Raw genomic sequence first — 21,397 nt, 5'->3', positions numbered from 1 at the left:
GAGACATCGGTGCTCGCGTTGGTCGAGATCCAATGACTGTTAGCAAAATATGGAATCGGTGGGTTCACGAGGGTAATACGGAACGCCGTGCTGGATCCCAACGGCCTCGCATCACTAGCAGTCGAGATGACAGGCATCGTATCCGCATGGCTGTAACGGATCGTGCAGCCACGTCTCGATCCCTGAGTCAACAGATGGGGACGTTTGCAAGATAACAACCATCTGCACGAACAGTTCGACGACGTTTGCAGCAGCATGGGCTAACAGCTCGGAGTCCATGGCTGAGGTTACCCTAGACGCTGCATCACAGACTGGAGCGCCTGCGATGGTGTACTCAACGACGAACCTGGGTGCACGAATGGCAAAACGTCATTTTTTCGGATGAATCCAGATTCTGTTTACAGCGTCATGACGGTCGCATCCGTGTTTGGCGACATCGCGGTGAACGCACATTGGGGTCGTGTATTCATCATCGCCATACTGGCGTATCACCCGGCGTGATGGTATGGGGTTACACGTCTCGGTCACCTCTTGTCCGCATTGACGGCTCTTTGAACAGTGGACGTTACGTTTCAGATGTGTTACGACCCGTAGCTCTACCCTTCGTTTGATCCCTGCAAAACCCTACGTTTCAGCAGGATAATGCACGACCGCATGTTGCAGGTCCTGTACGGGCCTTTCTGAATACAGAAAATGTTCGACTGCTGCCCTGGCCAGCACATTCTCCAGATCTCCCACCAATTGAAAACGTCTGTTCAATGGTGGGCGAGCAACTGGCTCGTCACAATACGCCAGTCACTACTCTTGATGAACTGTGGTATCGTATTGAAGCTGCATGGGCAGCTGTACCTGTACACCCCATCCAAGCTCTGTTTGACTGAAGGCCCAGGCGTATCAAGGCCGTTTTTACGTCCAGAGGTGGTTGTTCTGAGTACTGATTTCTCAGGATCTATGCACCCAAATTGCGCGAAAATGTAATCACATGTCAGTTCTAGTGTAATATATTTGTCCAATGAATACCCGTTTATCATCTGCATTTCTTCTTGGTGTAGCAATTTTAATGGCCTGTAGTGTAGTTTCAAAATATCTTTATTCGATAACTCATTTTTTGGTGATATTTGGTTGCTTATCGGTGTACCAGGTGGTAATAATTAAAGTGCAGCTACTCACAGAGGTCCAGTATGAGGTGTAATTATCGTGTGGCACCGAAACTTGGTAGGTATGCTAATGCGTTAACGCGCAACCGATTTACATTGGAAAAAAATAATTAGGTCCAATTTTGGCCACCAGGTGCAGACCTTGTGTTGTGAATGCAAGAAATACATATAGAAATGTTTCTGCCGGATTAGGAACAGGACGTGGGCTGAAAAGGTGAAACAAGCAAGAAAGGCATAATGTTGATTTCATTATTAACCTTCGCTTACACGATTTGTTCAATATGAGCACCGGAGACGTCGACGAGATGCTGCATCCGTAGAACTGTGTGATCTACAGCGCCACATGTCCACCTGGTGGTCAAAATTGGAGCGATTTTTTTTCCCTGCGTAAATCTCTTACGCATTAAGGCACAAGCATATTTACCAAGTTTCGCTGCCGTACGATAACTATAGCCCACACTGGACCTCCGAGAGCAGCCACAATTTAATTATATCCGTTCTGTATGTAAAGTCGATGGCGTCAGCGCTTGAACGCACTATCGGCGTGGCCGCAGGTAGAGTGCAGATGTGGTACCGGCCGTGGTATTAGGAATGGGTTGGCGGGAAAGCAGGAAAGAGGAAAATCCTCTCACCCCCAACGGGGATAGATTCAGGTACCTCTGGGACCGGAGTCTAATGCTGTACTCGCTTGACCACACACGGCCACCTTATCCTTGTATGTACGTGTCCAAAATCCCCAATTGAAACCTTAGGTTAAGGTATTCTATAGATGGTAGGCAGCCATTAGGGCCATAGCCGATATTTATATAAACTATTAAGAGTAAAGGTGTTCAGTAACCATAGTCTGTTCTGGGGGGAAAAAAAACGGGCAACACATCAGGTATTACAGCAAGTTATTGATACAAGGTAAACGAGAGATCAGCGTTGTAAGTAAAGTACTATTCTTTATCTTTTGAGGGAATATGCGTGTGAGGTGACATTTCTATTCAGTCTTTAACTATTCGCAGGAAGATGGCAAGGAGCGCGACCACCATCACAATACTCTTTAGCACCATACAGCTTCAAAGCATGTGAACTACAAATTCCACGAAACACAGAGCAAAATAAATATCTTTAAAAAATAAAGGAACTCACCGAGCGAGATGGCGCAGTGGCTAGCACACTGGACTCGGATTCGGGAGGACGACGGTTCAATCCCGCGTCCGGCCATCCTGATTTAGGTTTTCCGTGATTTCGCTAAATCTCTCTAGGCAAATGCCGGGATGGTTCCTCTGAAAGGACACGGCCGACTTCCTTCCCTGTCCTTCCCAAATCTGATGAGACCGATGACCTTGCTGTCTGGTCTCCTCGCCCAAAAAACAACAACAATAAAGGGACTAATGTTGAACTGCTTGTATTCTTGTAGTTGTCTTTTACTGAAGAACGACATCCCGACATAAACCCAATTGAGAAAGTTTGGGACGAGGTGTAATCTGCCGTTCGTCTTCTGGGGCCACCTTGTGGACAGAACGCAGTGGAGGATACGAAAATTTTACAATGCGCGGGGTGGAGCAAAACTGTGTTGAATGTTAATCAGCAACACATTTTGATTTTAAAAGTGTGCTCTTTCAAACAGCGTGCCTTTGTTTTAGCTATTGTTTTCGTTAGTATTACGCATAATGATAAATAGTTGCATCTTGAACGCAGTTTCCAAACGGGTTTTGTCATGCCTATGGGCGTCGAATCACCACACACAATTCTCAAATAAACGGCGCTTTGGCTAGGATGGTAGCTTTGGAAGCAGCTCGCTGCAGGCTGTGACCCTGACGAATGTTGTTTCAGTTAATCTAAGTATAATGCCTGTGTGGCAAGTATTTGTCAATGTTTTATGAGAAACGAGTCCATACAATTCCAGTGAACTTTATAGGGCTAATACGCTTAAAGGAAGCAGCACACACAGCACAACATTATGCAGACATGCCTTAGAAAAAAGCCGCTCGCGTTTACAAGAGGTAATCAAACTGCTTAAGTACATCTGCTTGCAGTAAGTGGTGGAAATACGATTAAAAAGCTGACGAGCACTGTTGTTATCGACCTGGTTTCCATAGACGTAGAAAAGGCGAGAACGCAACGCGGACGAAGAAAACTAATGCCCAATCGTTATTTTGTGTCCGAAAAAACAAAGTGACGTCCTCTCTAGTCCCTAAATCAAGATCAAAGTACAATTACTCGTCCACTCCTTCGGTAGCGTGCCTTATTCGTCGGTATGCGGGACTGCAAAATATTATCGGAAGAGGTTCAGGGGACTCAAAAGCATAAATAATTAACATGACATTTTGAATGATATCTGCAGTACTCCACTGCCTAGGTCGCCCAATGCCGAGTGAAAGCATGGTATTAAAGGGAATTACTGATTATAATGATTGATTACGTAGGTAGCCGGAAGCCGAAAATATACCCACCGGTCACGTGACGAGGTTCCTCTTTTGAAATAACCCGTCTGTGCTGCGTGACAGAGACCACAAAGTCGTCCATTCAATGAACGTAAAAATAGCTTTGAGAAGAAGAAGAAGAAATGCGATGTAGAGCAAGTTATTCTGCACCTGAGCATCAGGAAAGTACGTTCTCACCTTCGGTCATAACTAGGAAGGCGGTCACCGGTTCTTTCTTCTTTTGACCTTCACAACTCCGCAATGACGCGCGCCTGTGACGCACGACGTAATAATGTAGTACCCGGTGAAGGTCACTCGCTGCTTCAAGTGTACCCGATATCATCCATCAACAAATCCGTGTTTGGACGCCACTGAAACGAATCCATTCACCGTGATCCACCACCGCTTTCAGCTAAATGAATGTTCTGAGTATCTTGCAGGCAACACACACACGAGCTGTTATGAAATGAGTAACTCACCGCCTTGAACGACACAGATGCCTGACGAAGGTTTTACTAGTTGCACGTTGTTGTTAATAGTAATAACAACTACGGACTCTCCCTCTCACTTCTCCCTGCACGTAATTCGAGTAAAGTGTAATTTTCCCGTTAGATCATAAAATGACGAATGCTGATTTTAAGAGTTATTCACTTAATATGAAATACTGCGTAGAGCGGTTGTTGGGCAACTAGCTACGAACATCAGTCAAAACTGCAACAAACACCTTCCGTCTGCTTCTTAGTAAATAGCACTACGAACTACAAATCACTCTTCTGTGGGATAGAGGATACAGGTCCTGTTGGCCCAGTTTAACAGGATACATTTATATCCTTCTGCCTGACGGTTGTTCATACTCTTGGTTGTTAACCCCAAATGAAATGAAAAGACTTTACTGGTTAAAGTATTCAAAATGGGATTATACATTTTTGACTCAAATACAGTTGGAACATCTCCCTGTGAACGAGTGATGTTATCAGCAACTGCGACGTAGTCGCGTATACAAACAGTGATGCAATATTGTCAAATGTTTTTTACTCCAGTCTTTGATCACAATATCAATCAAAGAATTGATATTGTGATCAAAGTCTGGAATAAAAAGCATTTGAGTGATATTATCTCCATTTTCTGGAGTTACACCTCTCTCTCTCTCTCTCTCTCTCTCTCTCTTTCTAGCTCTGAGCACTATGGGACTTAACTGCTGAGGTCATCAGCCCCCTAGAACTTAGAACTACTTAAACCTAACTAACCTAAGGACATCATACACATCCATGCCCGAGGCAGGATTCGAACCTGCGACCGTTGCGGTCGCGCGGTTCCAGACTGTAGCGCCTAGAACCGCTCGGCCACTTCGGCCGACACACACACACACACACACACACACACACACACACACGTGTTTTTTAGTGTAAAATAAGGGTTAAGCACTACTTCGTGCAATAATTTTATTGTTTATGTAATTCTACGTAAAATAGTACACACCTGTAAATTTTTGACTACTTTCTCACGAAACGACAAGCGCAGAAGATACCGCAAGCCACACTATTCTATTGTTTCCTGCCTCTTCAGAAAGGTGTTCACGATTTGGGCGCAGTTTGTTCGAACATTACCCTTTTGAAAGGTGAACACTTCATCGGAATATTGATTATAAGGCCGAACAGTAGCTTTCGGGATGGCATACCGATACGGCACAGCTCTCAAGCGAGCCTCGGTGACGAGGAGGGGCTTCCGACATTCCTACACGATATCGGGATGTAATATGAGGGACCTACCTCCCTGTCGAACACTTGGGACTGCATTGCTGAAAGGTGCATTGGGAACTGGCCGCATCCACACCCTTTTACGGCGATACTTGATAGAGATCAAACATTCAAGTAGAAGTGTGGCAGTGTCACAATGAAGCTCCCAGCACGTAATAGTATTTCAAAGAAGACTCAAAGGCACAGGTTGGGCAGCAAGAGCGCATGTGCTCCGGTTGTCTGCTGTAGCCTTATGTTACTCCTGAGGAAAATATGCTTGTCTTGTGTGGTGCCAATCTTGACACTCGAAACAGGTTGACATTGCTCTTCACCAAACTTGTCTCCAGGTGACGGGATGGTCTATACTATCACAGGTCGAGAGTGTTCAAGGTCTGGCCGGAATAGTACCACCCGACATCAGACGGATAGCAACAGCCAAAAAGCAATGTAGCCAAACACACAACTGGCTTGAACCTGTTGCTCAAAGTCTTCGGAACAGGAAAAGCTTATGTCAAGTACCGCTCACCTCGTGAAGTCAGAAGCAGAAGAGAGACTTCAGCGGTGGCAGGACACAGCGAAACGTTATTGGATACCACCGAAACAGGATCTACCCCAAAGAAACAGGCTGTTTCGGTCGTCATGGAGATCGCTTAGCTGTTCTCCTATGGGAAGTGGGCAAAGTAAAACAGCTCTATTAAAATGGGGACTCCGCGATAACCGAGATGTTTCCTGTGTGTGCGCCACTGAGCAGACGATGAGTCATTTCCTTCCTTTGCCATTGATACCATCTCTTCAGGCATCATGACACAAGAGGATCTGGCCTCAACAAGAGCAATCCATCTTGCTAAAGTGCTACACTTCGTTTAAATGCCATCCAAATGGTTGTGATGGACACAGTAAGAAGATCAAGCATCGGAAAAATCCCGTGCTTGTCAATGAAGAGAACCCGACTCCCTCGACCCAAGTTTCAATCCAAGTCTTCTATTGCCCACTTTATTCGCGTACAGCGTCGTTGGGCCGTTTGTACCGTTGTTCGTAACGGGCGACTAGAGGCCAAATTGATCGTGTCGACAGTGTCCTAGTTGACCCCAAATAGGCAACGAGCAGCTCTCTTTCATTTTTCCCAGCGTAACTACGAGCCATAATTTATAGATATCGGCCGTCAAGTGCCGCGGTTGACCTTAGAAGACCACCACACACATATTATACAAGTCGTGAAGTTTGTGGAAAACTATTCTCTTACAGTTTCATCAACAGGGTCATAAAATTCTTAGTTCTGTGCTTTAAAAAAATCATTATTGCAATACATAATAATTATACAATATAACCTACCACCTTAATAATTAATGGATCCTAAGTGATACAGTGTTGTATGTTATTTGCAGCTATTACAGTTATTACAGTTAATTTGTGAACTACAGACAGTGTAATCAGTACAGGTTAATGGGCAAACTTTCTATTTTTTGTTAATCTATACACTACTACGTACTTATTAGTAATCCTAACTGCCTGCAGCGTTACAGATGTGTCAGTATGGACATAAACCTACTACAAGGCCTTGATCATCGAGCTAATCCCGATGAGCGTGCCCCTGACACTGGGCAGGCCAAAATTACTAGTCGCTGGCCACAGTCACTCTCAAGTGTAGCTCTTTTCCCAGACCGGCATAGATATGTCGCATAGGGCCCATGACCGGAGAGAAAATGAATTAGACCCCGGGTTGGCACGAAATACCTCATGCCTAACCTTTATTTAACATTTGGCAAGAGTCTGAAGGTTCTTCTGCCAGATTCATCCATTTCCCATGATTCCTGCCATAAATCCTCGCCCCTTTTCCTTCTCTCTCCCTTGTTCATATCGTTCCCTTTCTTAGCCCAGTACCATGCTGCTTGCTCTCGAATTTTAATGTCAATAGGACAGAGCCCCATTATCACTAATAGGGCACCACCTGGAGATGTTCTACAAGCCCCCACAGATCTTAACAGCATGTTCCTCTGTACTCTTCTCACTGTCACGGCAGGCACCACCACCCTTGTGAGCCTGTGTGCCCAGACTCCCGAGCCGTAACCCACTATTGAAGTTAGTATACTGTCATGGTACAATTTTATTCGGTGGGGGGGGGGGGAGGTGAAATCTTTTGTGTCCTTTGGAGATAAGGTTATTGAGTACTTATAATGCTCTTTGGGTTACGGATTGAATGTGCTTCCCGAAGTTCCACCTTTCATCGATGATAACTCCCAAGCAGCGAGTCCCATGTCGTCTGAGAACTGGTGAGCCCCCAATTCTCACTGTAGGATTTCTTACTAGCTGCCCTTTCAGCAATAGGTATGTTGATTTAGTTGGTGAAATAGACATTTTAGTATTACTGCACCATAGCTGCAATTTCGCCGTGGCCTTTTTATTCTTGGTTCTATGTCTTCGCGGCTCCGGCCGACAACCAGCAGGAGGAGGTCATCGGCGTAGGCTGTCACCTCTAGCACCTCTTCACTCTGTTGCAAGTTGTCTAGAAGTGGTTCCATATGGATATCCCAGAATAGGGGACCTAAAACGGAACCCTGGGGACATCCCTTTGTTAAGGTTTTTCCAACTTTACCGCTAGGGGATGATAGCCAGACATCCCGACCCTCACAATAGCTCCTCAGGCAACCATATAGCGCAAGCAGGAGAAGAGCGAAGGCCACCACAGGTTGTCAAAGGCGCCACTGATGTCAACCATGATGCCAACAACGTACTTCTACGGGGTAGAGCCACAGACTTCAGCCGCCAGGGCGATTGTATCAGTTGCCGATCGCCCCGGCCGCACTCGGTGTGCGGTCAGTCTGTCAGCTAGCAATTTCTCAAGTAATTTTCCAAAAATGTCTAATAGGCAAATAGGTCTGTAAGACTTAGCTTCAGCTGGGTCTTTATCAGGTCCTTTTTTAATAATTACTACATTGGCTACTTTCCAGATCTTCGGGAATTTTTCTTGTCTAAGACATTCATTGAATAAGTGGGTAAGTGGGCTGCCTGTTGGGGTGCTAGGAACTGCACAACCTCCGCTTATGAGACGATCACATAGCAAGTTGATTGAAGCACTTGTTCATTCGCTGCAAACATACGAATGTAATGTACGTCAACCCAGCTGTCGCGGTGCGTTCCCGGATATGCTTGACTGCACCTCGTATTGTGCGTAACGACTCGCGTGCTTCAACGTAGGTTGCACAAGACGAGAGGAATGTTGCGCGAACTGTCGATTACGCGCAACCCCCACAGAAACAAGCGCAATAAATTTGCATCAAATGAGCGTTGAGGCCTAGGAATTGGTTCACCCGCCCACTGATTAGGGAAACTCAGAAATGGACAGGAGCGCCACGATATACACACATCAAAAAAAGTTTTGCGTCACCCCGGTTCCCAGAACTCCCGAAGATAGACGTTGACTGTGGGTATTGTGTCACAAACACAGTCCCTTTGACTGTTCACAGATGTCACTAAAACCGCCCAAAGATGTAAACAACCATGCATGAGCAGCACTATTAGACCGAGGGGATCCGACAGCCGATCATTTCTAGTCATTTCACCAGGAAGGAGGTACACGGCTCGTGTTGTCTGTAGTTCAACAATGCCTAGACCGTTAATATGCGGTTCTATCGCGTCCGTATTGATTCTTTGTGCCAGGAAGAGCTCTCAACAAGGGAAGTGTCCAGGCGTCTCGGAGTGAACCAAGGCGATGTTGTTTGGACATGCAGGGGATAGACAGAGACAGGAACTGTCGATGATATGCCTCGCTCAGTCCGACCAAGGGCTACTACTGCAGTGGATGACCGCTACCTACGGATTATGGTTCGCAGGAACCCTTGTAGCAACGATGTTGAATAATGCTTTTCGTGCAACCACAGGTCGTCGTGTTAAGACTCAAACTGTGCGCAATAGGTTGCATTATGAGCAACTTCACTCCCGACATCCATGGCGAGGTCCACCTTTGCAACCACGACACCATGCAGCGCGGTACTGATGGGCCCAACAACATGCCAAATGGACCAGTCAGGATTGGATATCACGTTCTCTTCACCGATGAGTGTCGCATGTGCCTTCAACCAGACAATCGTCGGAGACGTGTTTGGAGGCAACCCGGTCAGGCTGAACACCTTAGACACACTGTCCAGCGAGTGCAGCAAGGTGGAGGTTTCCTGCTGTTTTGGGGTGGCATTATGTTTGGCCGACGTACGCCGCTGGTGGTGAAGCGAGGCGCCGTAACGGCTGTACGATACGTGAATGCCATCCTCCGACCGATAGTGCAACCATATCGGCATCATATTGGCGAGGCATTCATCTTCATGGACGACAATGCGCGCACCCATCGTGCACATCTTGCCAATGACTTCCTTCAAGATAACGACATCGCTCGACTAGAGTGGCCAGCATGTACTCCAGACATGAACCCTATCGAACATGCCTGGGATAGATTGTAAAGGGCTGTTTATGGACGACGTGACCCACCAACCATTCTGAAATGGTTCAAATGGCTCTGAGCACTATGGGACTTAACATCTGAGGTCATCAGTCCCCTAGAACTTAGAACTACTTAAACCTAACTAACCTTAGGACATCACACACATCCATGCCCGCGGTAGGATTCGAACCTGCGACCGTAGCGGTCGCGCGGTTCCAGGCTGAAGCGCCTATAATCATTCTGAGGGATCTACACCGAATCGTCGTTGATGAGTGGGACAATCTGGACCAACAGTGCCGTGATGAACTTGTGGATAGTATGCCACGACGAATACAGGCATGTATCAGTGCAAGAGGACATGTTACTGGGTATTAGAGGTACTGGTGTGTACAGCAATCTGGACCACCGCCTCTGAAGATCTCGCTGTATGGTGGTACAATAAGCAATGCGTGGTTTTCATGAGCCATAAAAAGTGCGGAAATGATGTTTATGTTGATCTCTCTTCCAATTTTACGTACAGGTTCGAGAACTCTCGGAACTGAGGTGATGCAAAACTTTTTTTGGTGCGTGTAATATTTTATGAAGTGCACTGTTCAGATAACATATGGGTATGGAGCCAGATAACGTCCTCGACAATTGCCGATATGCCGACAACTGAACACAGTAATAATTTCAAAGCCTGGAAAATAACGGTTATTTGAATATTCGATACGTTGGGATAAGTTCAAGCCTCACAGTGATGGACGAACTGCTGCTGTTATGCTATCCAAGTAATTAGGAAATAGCCTATGTTGCGCAACAAACTCTCTTTATACCTGCTTGACAAAGCACGACTCTCCAATAAGCAAACAACAATGCCAACCAAAATTGGATAACCTCTGTCGATGTGAAGCTTCGTTGCATAGGTATTTGGAAGCCCCTTCACGCATTGGTTTTGGAAAATATACACACTGTCTCATACTTCCATATCAAATAAGACAGCAACCACAAGTAACTGCCCCATAACCCAAACGCTAGGGATTTCTGGGCGCACGTTGATGATCCGTTTCTTTCAATTTTTACGTGACTAAACCGATCTCTTGAGTGATCCACCTATATTCGATATCTTATATGTCAGTAAGACATGGCCGTATGACAGTTTGACCAGATGTTTTGTTAGACGACAAAATCATGAGTCGATGCGACAATTGGTACTGCTTATTTGTAACAACCGTTTTTTTATTTTTTATTTTTTTTTATTGAATGATGAAGCAGTTTTCATTGAATCTCGAGTGTGCTGATGACCCCTACACAAGGCTACACTGCAGATAAATACCTCTAGAAAAACTTCCTAACACTTAATTTTATAGCCTATGTTAACAAATTTCTCTTATTCAGAAACACTTAACCTCTCTACGTAGGCCATCACCAATTATTTTGCTGCCCAAGTACTACAACTCGTCAACTACTTTTAGTGTGTCATTACCCTCAGAATCGCCTGGCTTAGGTCGACTACATCCGACTACCCTTGGTTTGCTTTTATTGATGTTCACGTTATAATCCTCCTTTTAAGATACTGTCCATTACGTTCAGCTGCTCTTCGAGCCTCTTGCTGTGTCTGACATAACTGCAGTGACATCTGCAATCCTCTAAGATTTTATTTATTCTCTCTGAACTTTAATTTCTTCTCCGAATTTTCCTTTGCTTTCCTGTACTGCTAGCTCAGTGCACACATCGAATAACATAGGGGATAGGCTGCCTTTCGCTCCTTGTATTTTACTCCAGGTACCTTCAGAATTTCAAAGCGTGGATGCCAGTCAACGATGTCGAAAGCTTTTCCCAACTCGACAATGGTTATAAACTTAGGTTCGCCTTTTCTTAATCTATCATCTCTTAGAAGTTGCCTCGTGTGTTCCAATATTTCTCCGGAATCCAAACTGATCTTCCCCGAGGTCGGCTTCTCCCAGTTTTTCTTTTCGTCTGTAAAGGATTCGTGTTTGTGTTTTGCAACCGTGACGTTTAAATTGAAAGTTCGGTAATTTTCGTACCTGTCAGCGCCTGCTTTCTTTGGGATTTGAATTATTATATTCCCTCTTGAAATCTGAGGGCATTTCGCCTATCTCATACACCTCGCTTTCCAGATGGAAGAGTCTTGTCATGGCTGGTTCTCCCAAGGCTATCAGTAGTTCTAATGGGATGTTGTCTACTCCCGAGGCCTCGTGTCGACTTACGTCTTTCAGTGCTCTGTCAAATTCTTCTCGCAGTATCAAGTCTCCCATCTCCTCTTCATGTGCGTCCTCTTCAGTTTCTATAATATTGCCCTCAAATGTACCTCCCTTGTATAGTCCCTGTATATATACTGTTTCCACTTTTGAGCTTTCCTTTCTTTGCTTACTACTGGTTTTCCATCTGCGCTCTTGATACTCATACAACTGCTTCTCTCTTCTTCAAAGACTTCTTTCAGTATCCTGTATGCAGCATCTAACTTAGCAATAATGACATATGGTTGTCTTGTAGTCATTCTCGCTTAGTCGTTTAACACTTCCTGTCAGTGTCATTTTTTAGAAGTTGGTATTTCCTTTCGCCTGCTTCAGTTGCTGCATTTTTATGTTTTGTTCATTAATTAGTGATATTTAATATCTGATATACCTGAGGATTTGTACAAGACCTTCTCTTTTTTATCTGTTTGACCCTCTGCTGTTTTCACTTTTCGTCTCTCATTTACCCATTTGTCTTCTACTGAATACCTTTCCCGTGTTGTACTCAATCGTTGCCCAATGCTCCACCTGAAAATCTCAGCCTCAGGTTCATTAAAGTTATCCGGGTGCCATCTTCTTAATTTCGTACCTTTTTGCAGTTTTTTCAGTTTTAATGTACAGTTCAAACCAAATAAATTGCGGTCAAAGTTCGCATCTGTGCTGTAAGTGTCTTGAAGTTTAAAATCTGGTTCTGAAATCTCTGTCTTATCATTATATAATCAGTCTGAAACCGATGTCTCCAGGTCTCTTCCACGTGTACAACATTCTTTCGTGATTCTTAAACCAAGCGTTAGCGACGACGAAATAAGGCTATGTGCAAAATTCTACCAGGCAGTTTCATCTTTCACTCCTTTCCCCCAGTCCATATTGACCTACTGTTTTTCCTTTTCTTCCTTCTCTTACTATCGAATTCCAGTCCGCCATCGCAATTAAATTTTCGTCTCACTTAACTATCTGAATAATTTTTTTATCTCATCATACGTTTTTCAATCTCTTCACCATCTGCTGAGTAGTTAGCATAGAGACTCGTGCTAATATGGTGTATGTTGGCTTCGTGTCTATCTTGGTTACGATTGTTCACTATGCTGTTCGTAGTAGCTTACTCTCATTGCTATTTTCGTACTCGTCTTTATACCTACTCCTGCATATTACGCCTACTTGATTTTGTATCTGCACTCATCTGTTTCACCTGCCATCAACTTCCGCCGTTTCCCACTGTACTTAACTTATCATAGATGCATGGTACAAGGTATAGGTGTAGTGGCCGCATTATGGGAGGAAGTGTTGATGGTACATTCGTTTCACATGCTGTAACCTCCACCACATTGTGCCATGCGTTAATGCTAGTATTTGAAATAAAATGTAATTGTTGGTAACATGTGTAATCAGTGTTAAAGTCGTTCGAAGTAGTTATTGTGGTAATGATAGTTTTCAAAAAATTAATTTTGAGACCGAAACACAAATGAACATTTTTGTCTTTACACCCCCCCACTCCCCCCCCCCCCCCTCCCCCCCTGAATGTGTAATTTACCCCAGGGTGGGAACCACTGATGCAGTGGATACTGACTAATAGAAAGGCTACCTAGGATTATTAGTCGTGAAATTTCAGAAATAGCCTGCTGCCACTCACCGTGTAACTAATTGCCCCCTCGGCTCCTGTCTCGGATTCTAGATACGTATACTACATCAGCACAGGTCGCAAGAATTTTCCCACACACTGTTCTGCACTTTCGGCTCAAAACTAGACGCCGCTCGTTAAGTAACTCTAGTATCGCACGCAGCGATACCGTTATGTTTTATCATTTTGTAGTTGCGTGGCAAATGTGGGAAGCTTATTGACATTCAAGGATTCGAAGAGCTTAGCAGACACACAGCGTGGCAGGCAAGTGTAGGCACTTGGTAGCTGCGTGTAATCTCAGAGATTCTTTTCAGAATTGGGGCTCATGCCTGCTGTTCTGAATGACCTTTAGTATCTTAGAACTGTGTTAACAGCTTGTAAGAGAGAATCACCCATATAGGAGATGGTTATGACCAGAACCTAGTCTAAAATGTGGGCTTTTATTTGAGTCTTACATGTGCAAAAAAATGGCTCTGAGCACTATGGGACTCAACTGCTGTGGTCATTAGTCCCCTAGAACTTAGAACTACTTAAACCTAACTAACCTAAGGACATCACACACACCCATGCCCGAGGCAGGATTCGAACCTGCGACCGTAGCAGCAGCGCGGCTCCGAACTGGAGCGCCTAGAACCGACGGCCACCGCGGCCGGCTTTACATGTGCAGTCCAAGTCTCATACAGCATAACGAAGAAGCTGGAAGATTGTTAAAAACGAGTATTTCCAGAATGTATCTTTCGTCTGCGACAGTGTGTGCGCTGTTTTAGCAACCCGTGGCATTTTAAGCTGCCCGGACGTTTAAAAAACGATTCTGTTGCGTAAGCACCGCGTGTTCGATTAGTCGTGCGTGAGAAGTCTATCCATGAAGGTTAAGAGCCGAAACGATCACGTCCGGAATCTTTCTGATGTTTCACTGACGGCTAATTTTGAAATAAAACTAGTGCTATCCAGTGCTCACCGGAGACCTGTTGTCAAAGAACGAAGACAAAGCATTTACATTCTAGACGTCGCCTTGCTGCCAGGCAATTCTGGCGACCGGAAAGAACACACTAATTAGCTTGCTTTCGCATTGCTCGTCATAAGTGCGTAATGTATTGTATCCGCTGTCAGCTTCTGGCTGCGTTATAGTCGTACTGTATGTAAACAGTTAACTCTCTACTGTGTACCAGTGTACCGTCGCCTGTCCCTGACTGCGAAGGACGTGTTTTCATCAGCTTCTATTTGTGAGAGGCGCAGTGTTAATGACTGTACGGGAGCTTATACTACAAGTAGCGACGGAAGTCGTTGACGTATCAGCGCCATGATTAAGGAATGTGTTGTGTCACCTTTTACTTCAAGTTTCGTGGATCAGTAACGAGTCATCCATGCCGACATCATAACTAATAAGATGTTTTCATCGTAGTCAAGTTGCTACTATTGGTTTCCGTTTGCTGTAAAAACACGTTAAAGTACTTTATGCTGTTAATGTTAGTAAGAAAACCACAGCTGTGTTGATACACGTTTGTGATGTCAGTATCATGATATTGGCACAGGTACGTGGAAATCTGTTATAAGGCAGTGTAATACGTGACGATATTCTTGTATACAGGGTGGTCCATTGATAGTGACCGAGCCAAAATATCTCACGAAATAAGCGTCAAACGAAAAAACTGCAAAAAAACGAAACTTATTTAGCTTTAAGGGGGAAACGGATGGCGCTGTGGTTGGCCAGCTAGATGGCACTGCCATAGGTCAAACGGATATCAACTGCGTTTTTTTAAACAGGAACCCCCATTTTTTTATTACATATTCGTGTAGTACGTAAAGAAATATGAATGTCTTAGTTGGACCACTTTTTTCGCTTTGTGATAGACGGTCACAAACGTATAAGTACGTGGTATCACGTAACATTCCGCCAGTGCTGACGGTATTTGCTTCGTGATACATTACCCGTGTTAAAATGGACTGTTTACCAATTGCGGAAAAGATCGATATCGTGTTGATGTACGGCTGTTGTGATCAAAATGCCCAACGGGCGTGTGCTATGTATACTGCTCGGTATCCTGGACGACATCATCCAAGTGTCCGGACCGTTCGCCGGATAGTTACGTTATTTAAGGAAACAGGAAGTGTTCAGCCACGTGTGAAACGTCAACCACCTGCAACAAATGATGATGCCCAAGTAGGTGTTTTAGCTGCTGTCGCGGCTAATCCGCACATCAGTAGCAGACAAATTGCGCGAGAATCGGGAATCTCAAAAACGTCGGTGTTGAGAATGCTACATCAACATCGATTGGACCCGTACCATATTTCTATGCACCAGGAATTGCATTGCTATCGTGATCCACCGATAACGCCTGACAACATGCGTCAGCGCATTGTCAATGCATGTGCGAACATTACGGAAGGCGAACTCGCTGTTGAGAGGAATGTCGTTACACGTATTGCCAAATGCATTGAGGCTGACGGACTTCATTTTGAGCATTTATTGCATTAATGTGGCATTTACAGGTAATCACGCTGTAACAGCATGCGTTCTCAGAAATGATAAGTTCACAAAGGTACATGTATCACATTGGAACAACCGAAATAAAATGTTCAAACGTACCTACGTTCCGTATTTTAATTTGAAAAACCTACCTGATACCAACTGTTCGTCTAAAATTGTGAGCCATATGTTTGTGACCATTACAGCGCCATCTGTCACAAAGCGAAAAAAGTGATCCAACTAAAACATTCATATTTCTTTACGTACTACACGAATATGTAATAAAAAATGGGGGTTCCTATTTTTAAAAAAACGCAGTTGATATCCGTTTGACCTATGGCAGCGCCATCTAGCGGGCCAACCATAGCGCCATCTGGTTTCCCCCTTCAATCTAGACAAGTTTCGTTCTTTGAAATTTTTCGTTTGACGCTTATTTCGTGAGATATTTGGCCCGGTCACGATCAGTGGACCACCCTGTATACTATTGAATTTTCGAAACTGTAAAGACCTGTTACAAAAATTCCAGTGTTGTCTTACTTCGGCGGATGGTGCATTCAAATAATTACTCATTTCGGTCTGCGAGGCCGGCAGATCACTCTTCCAGATACCCCTTTCCCAGGAAAACCAGATGTGGGCACCAGCAAGCGAACCTGGCGTCTCCATTCAGTGGCTAGAAGCTAACCACCATACGACAGCGTTGAGAAGTGCAGAATTGGCAAGAAGGAAAGTTATTCAAGCAAATACACAGATTAAGTGGCAAAACGTGCTAAAGCCTGTAGTCGTATCGAGAAGTTCAGTAAAGATTGACAAAGGTCCATTTATAGAAGTTAAGAGATGGCAGACGAGATACTGAATTAGCTTATAGCAGTTAAGATTGGATGAAGAAAAAGTACACAATTTACCTGTTGGAGTACCCAGATGAAAGTCAGTAGTAGCATAGCTGTTGCGATAGACGGCAGCTTGCGAGAAGATGAACCACAGTGACAGATTTTTTGTAAATATTGACTGAAGACGCCACTTGACACGAAGCTGTTTTTGAGCTTCAGTCGAATTGCATGGAATGTATGGGGAACAGATGTTCTTCATTATCAAAATGTTCGTGAATAGACCAATGTAGAACAGTTTATTGTTTCTGTGTGGCAGTAAGTCAGATACCGATCTTCTTCAGTCAGGTTGATTACAGGGTCGATGTCGTTGTTACGCGAAGCGATTTTCGTCCAGCGTTTCCAAATTTATCGCTGACGAAAGCAGTCAGACGACGAACTTCTGCCAACCATTTATAAACGTCGTTTCTAAAGGTGATTGATTAAAAAAGTTAAATAAAGCGATTCGAGACTCTGTTTTTTATTTAGGCTTTTACGAAAATCGTAATCTCTTGAACCTCAAATCTTGCGAAGGTGAGGCGGGTTGTATGTCTCGGCGATAGAGATAGCCGTACCGTAGTTGCGACCACGGCGGAGGAGTAACAGTTGAGACGCCAGACAAACGTGTGGTTCCTGAAGAGCGGCAGCAGCCTTTGCAGTAGCTGCAGGGGCAGCAGTCCAGGGGATTGGCTGAAATGTCCTTGTAACATTAACCAACACGGCCTTGCTATTTTGATACTGTGAAAGGTTGAAAGCAAGCGAAACTACAGGTGTTATTTATACCGAGGACATGCAGCTCTGCTGCATGCCATAATATTGATGGCATCCTCTTGAACAAAATATTCCGGAAGTGAAATAGTCATTGGGAAATAGTCATTGGGAACAACAAAAAAATTGTTCAAATATGTGTGAAATCTTATGGGACTTAACTGCTAAGGTCATCAGTCCCTAAGCTTACACACTACTTAACCTAAATTATCCTAAGGACAAACACACACACCCATGCCCGAGGGAGGACTCGAACCTCCGCCGGGACCAGCCGCACAGTCTATGACTGGGAACAACGAAACTGGCATTCTGCAGGTTGGAGTGGGGAGTGTTATATCCCGTAATCGGGTTGGGAGATTAAGGAATTCAAAAAGGGAAATGGACAGGTTGAAGTAAGATATTGTGATAATTATTGAAGGCGCTACAGTCTGGAATCGCGCGACCGCTACGGTCGCGGGTTAAAATCCTGCCTCGGGCATGGATGTGTGTGATGTCCTTAGGTTAGTTAGGTTTAAGTAGTTCTAAGTTCTAGGGGACTGATGACCTCAGAAGATAAGTCCCATAGTGCTCAGAGCCATTTAAACCATAATTATTGAAGTGAGGTGGCAGGAGGACAAAGAGATCTGGTAAAGGAAGTAAAGGATTATAGATATAGAATCAAATAGGGAAAATGCAGAAGTAAGTGTTTTCATGAATAATAAAATAGGGACACCGCTAGTCTGTAATAAACAGCGTGATGAACGCATTTCTGAAACCAAGACAGTCGCGAAGCCGATACCAACCAAGGTAGCACAAGTTTAATTATGAAACTAATAATGTAGAAAAGTGTGGAAGACCAAGATTGGAATACGGGAAGATGGAACAAATGGATATAGATTGCGATAGTTTTGGAGGCCTTCATTGTAGGTACCACAGCCACAAATTTATTAAATGTATGGGACGTATTTACACTTTGGTTTTTATTTATTTGAACTTTTCCTCATTTCATAACTAGTTTTGGGTTTCTAAGCCATTTTCCAGTGTTGGGGTAGAAAAAGTTGCATACATATAAAAATGGCAGCTATTCAAGTTATATGCTTGCATTCGCTTTGGTTTACAAACGTAGCTGTTGCTTTGTTTTGACGGTTGGTTGGTGCTCATTTCCCTCCTTTTATGCACCGGCTAACTATCAAACCTTTAATAACAGCTAAATCGGTAAACCAAGACGAACGGAAGTACATAAAACGAATTCGCTGCCGCTTTTATACATACGGCACCGTTTTGTATCCAAATACCGGAGAATGGTTTAAAAAGCCGAAAGTAGTTCTGTAAGGAATGAAAAGTTTAAATAAATAACAGCCTAAGTGGAGATATGTTGAGTTCATTTAGTTGTGGAGGGAAGAAGACGTACCGGCAGGACAGACAAGGGTGGGGAGCTGTATTTAAACCGGTGTCCGAACATAACACCAAGAACAACAACAGTGTCACATCTCAAGAGCTCCATAAAGTGGTCGCCTGGAAAATTTTTAAATGCCACCTATAGATGAAGACGCAAAGAAATTACAAATATTGGCTGCGAGCGTTGTTTTAAATCAGTGGGGAAGGTTGAAAATTTGTGCCGGACTGGCATCGAACCCAAGTCTCCTGCAGATGCACTGACCGCTGCGCCATCTATACATTGTGCCATCGCAACTGCATGGACTACCCTAGCACGCCTCCCTCCAGACCCAAATTCTCAACTTATCCATACAATACTCCTGCATTGTCCCAGTTTGACTTCGTATTTATAATCTGTACTTCCTGTATCAGAAGTCGTAAGCTTCATACTACCTCATTTCACTAGTTCTCGCAATACATTTCAACCTATCTATTTTCCTTGTTGAATTCTCGCATTTCCTTACCCAATTAATGGATCTAACATTTCTCGCTACCACCCGCAGAATGTCATTTTTGTTGTTCCCGAGCACGGGATCAAATGGTTCAAATGGCTCTGTGCACTATGCGACTTAAATTCTTAGGTCATCAGTCGCTTAGAACTTAGAACGAATTAAACCTAACTAACCTAAGGACATCACACACATCCATGCCCGAGGCAGGATTCGAACATGCGACCGTAGCGGACGCTCGGCTCCGGACTGTAGCGCCTAGAACCGCACGGCCACTCCGGCCGGCAGCACGGGATCCTAATGAGTAGTCGACACCCGATCCGAATGGAGGACTATTTGACATCAGGAATATTTTACCCAAGCGGATGCCATCATTATTATGCCTGACAGAATAGATGCACGTCCTCGTTAAAAATGAGGGTTCACGGTACCAAAACAGCATGGCCATGTTGGCTAATATCACAAGGACATATCAGCCAACCATCCAGATTGCTGCCCCAGCTAGTACTGAAAAGGCGTTATGCCTTAATTATATGTACGTGGTGTCCGAAAGTATGAAGAGTCACACAAACTGCATGTGACCCAGTAGAGTAGATAAAGAAGTTATCACGAGATGGCGAGATTGGAATATGACGATAGTAAACAAAGGTAAGCGGCGTGTGACACCGAGACTCTTGCAATAGTCGCTTACTGCTTTGCCCGCTACGATGACCTTCTCCAGAGTTCTGGAATTCTTCGTTCCCGGCGTCGACATGAGGAACACGGCGTTGGGCATACCAATTTGCCGTGCGGGGAGGTATGATGTTTATTTTGAAATGGGCACCTCGGGCAAGAAGCAATGCCTGCATTGACGTCATTAGGGCGACGGATTTCCCGAGGTGGAGGCAGCGGCGACCTGCAGAACCGGTTGTTTGCGTTCCTCGGCGTCGGGCAGGCCGGCGCCTGGTGGTTGGCGAGCCGTGCCCGGCCTGCGGAGGCGCGAGGTCACAGCCACTGTGCGCCCCGGCGTTCATGCGAGGAGGTACCCCCAAATGTTCCAAAAGCAGTCTGGTTGCACGGCCGCAGAGAGATTGGCGATAGCCCGCCAACCGGACTGTCCGGTTTCCAGTGAGGCAGGCTCTGGTCGCGCCGGCGTCCTCGCGGCCTGCCCAGTTCGTGCCAATCCTGTGACCTTACCGCCTTCGCTTCTACGCGCTTTCCTCGCTGCAGGTGGTGACCATATCGATTGCACAAATATTTTACTCTCTGCTACGAGAGCCGTCACATTTGGAGTTCCGTAAGACCAACTACATCTGCATCACATCTACATTTATACTCCGCAAGCCACCCAATGGTGTGTGGCGGAGGGCGCTTTACGTGCCACTGTCATTACATCCCTTTCCTGTTCCAGTCGCGTATGGTTCACGGGAAGAACGACTGCCGGAAAGCCTCCGTGCGCGCTCGAATCTCTCTAATTTTCCTTTCGTGATCTCCTCGGGAGGTATAAGTAGGGGGAAGCAATATATTCGATACCTCATCCAGAAACGCACCCTCTCGAAACCTGGACAGCAAGCTACACCGCGATGCAGAGCGCCTCTCTTGCAGAGTCTGCCACTTGAGTTTGCTAAACATCTCCGTAACGCTATCACGCTTACCAAATAACCCTGTGACGAAACGCGCCGCTCTCCTTTGGATCTTCTCTATCTCCTCTGTCAACCCGACCTGGTACAGGTCCCACACTGATGAGCAATACTCAAGTATAGGTCGAACGAGTGTTTTGTAAGCTACCTCCTTTGATGATGGACTACATTTTCTAAGGACTCTCCCAATGAATCTCAACCTGGCACCCACCTTACCAACAATT

At 44.9% G+C, this 21,397-nt stretch overlaps 1 protein-coding gene across 2 annotated transcripts in view; it reads left to right on the top strand.

Moving 5' to 3' along the window:
• The window catches only part of LOC126484348 (nuclear factor of activated T-cells 5-like), a 405,657-nt gene that overhangs the window by 75,721 nt on the left and 308,539 nt on the right, over nt 1-21,397 (top strand). The gene's annotated exons all lie outside the window — the stretch shown is intronic.

This window comes from Schistocerca serialis, chromosome 6, assembly GCF_023864345.2.
Source record: "Schistocerca serialis cubense isolate TAMUIC-IGC-003099 chromosome 6, iqSchSeri2.2, whole genome shotgun sequence".
In the NCBI taxonomy this organism is placed as follows: Eukaryota; Metazoa; Arthropoda; class Insecta; order Orthoptera; family Acrididae; genus Schistocerca; species Schistocerca serialis.
This window is presented reverse-complemented; position numbering and strand designations above follow the sequence as displayed.